The following is a 2,073-nucleotide window of genomic DNA, read 5'->3' on the forward strand; positions in this document are numbered from 1 at the left end:
CATCAGAAAATTCTCTGCTAAGTTTCTGTGTACCATTTTCCTGCAACTAAACACATATTACGTACAGAAACACCACTAACGCACCCAACTTTCACTTCAATGTGTACGGAAAAGTGTTCAACCCAAATAAACTGAGTTTGAACTACTGTTAAAAATGGGCTGTATTGCACTGTAGCACTCAGTAAATCTTGTGTCAATATCTTCATTAGAAACCTTGGTGAAATCACTCAAATTAACTTAGGCCTGGCAAGTAATGTGCTATTTTTTGTGACACTGCTGATAAGAATTCAACTCAAGGCTAGATATTAAACACTGAGCAAAAACCAGCAAACACATTTATTTTTGTTTCCAACTCTTCAATTTCAATATCTAGAGAAGAGATTGAAGTACCTGAATTTTGTCTCTCATGGTTGGAAAGGTGGAGTAAGAACTTCATATATCTGGGGATTAAATGAATACTTTAACGTAAACACTATGTTCAATTTGAGAGATGAGGCAAGGAGAAACAGGGAAGTACTCTGAAAGATTAAGTGGCTGGATAAGTAAATACAAAGTTAATGTATTACTATGCTGCTATGTATTTTTAAATAGTGGAGGGAGGAAAACTTTCAGGAGAAAGAATCCATAATAATAATAAGAAGAAAGAATCTGATAATAACTTTAACAAAGAGATGATTCACCACAATACTTTAGTAAAAAATCAGCTCTTTTTAGGACAATCAAGTACTAAATATAAGGAACCAGCACCACTTCTAGAAAGGTATATGGATTCTTTACTCCCCAACTAAACACTTACAGCCTCATTCCCCGAGATTTACACCATCATAATGAGTCATCAAACAAAATCCAAAACCCAACCCCCACTACTTTCATTTCACCCCTGCAAATTCTTGAGGACTACACTAGTCTGAATTATTTGTGTGAAGTACTTCTGGCAATTTTTAAATGTCCTAAATTAAGAGAAAATAAACTGTTTTATTCCTAAGCTATTTGGCTGTGTTCTGTCCTCTTGTTCTACAGTTGAGACCCACCTTCCAAGACACCCCCTGCTCACTTTACAACCTCCTTGAGCAACTATTTTTCTGAGCTGTAACACTTCATCAAATAATTTTTAAAATTTTCTAAACTAAAAGTTTTTTTGAGAAGCTCATCCAGCTTGGGAATCATTTCATTAAATGTAATGACACTTAAGATTCATTAGATTTTGTAAACGCTTGCAAAGAAGCCTTTGGCACTTTCTTTTTAGCAACAGAAATAACACTGTGAATAAATTACTTTCATAGATTTCACAATTATTCATACTTCATTATCCTTGACTTCATTTGTTAGATCTCCTATTTTAAACTAACCCTTCTTGGATGTCATTTGGTCTTTTTTAATGGATCTATGCCAAGTGTATCTCTCAACACTACAATCCACAATAAAATGCATCCTTGGGTAATACTGGCGTACTTTTGAGGTTGAAACTTGCAAATTTTGAAACAGAAAATAAAAGCAAGGTTACAACTAAACTCTACTGAATCTTCTGACGTGAACTTCTGAGTGCCTCATGCACTATATATATATTTAAACACCTAAAATATAATCTGAAAAGATGGATGTTCCAAACCCTCAAATATTTAGCAAGACATTTTCCCAACCTCAGTCTCCTGTCCAGACAAGGTTTGAGAATTAATCTGAGCTCTCTTCAAACTACCAGACACTACTTTTTGCCTCTGCTTTGGATCAGCCTTTTCCTGGGCCACAGCACGTGGCAAATGTTGAGTATATTCACTATATTATATTATTCACTATATTCAAATTCTATATACTACTGTCTGTCTTTAAAATACTGGTTTTATTCTCAATGCCTCAGTTTTCTGACAGTCTACATGTATATTTTAATTCTGTGAAATAAACAAATCTCTTTGCTGATCTCCACCTTTAAATCCGCCAAATTAGCTATCCTTCTAGAACAGAATTATTGCTAAATGCAAGTTGCAATCTTCTGATTGCTGCTATATGGCCTGCACTGCACAAAGGTTCAGCCCACATAATTATTATTATTCATTGCTTGTAGTGCCTAGGAGACCT

The 2,073-nt window shown here is 34.7% G+C and overlaps 1 protein-coding gene across 1 annotated transcript in view; it reads right to left on the reverse strand.

Moving 5' to 3' along the window:
- FAF1 (Fas associated factor 1) overlaps nt 1-2,073 on the reverse strand; it is a 157,495-nt gene that overhangs the window by 81,808 nt on the left and 73,614 nt on the right. The window lies entirely within an intron of this gene.

Source organism: Empidonax traillii, unplaced genomic scaffold (assembly GCF_003031625.1).
Source record: "Empidonax traillii isolate 1590-97213 ecotype Southwest subspecies unplaced genomic scaffold, ASM303162v1 scaffold15:size5535645, whole genome shotgun sequence".
NCBI classification, from domain to species: domain Eukaryota; kingdom Metazoa; phylum Chordata; class Aves; order Passeriformes; family Tyrannidae; genus Empidonax; species Empidonax traillii.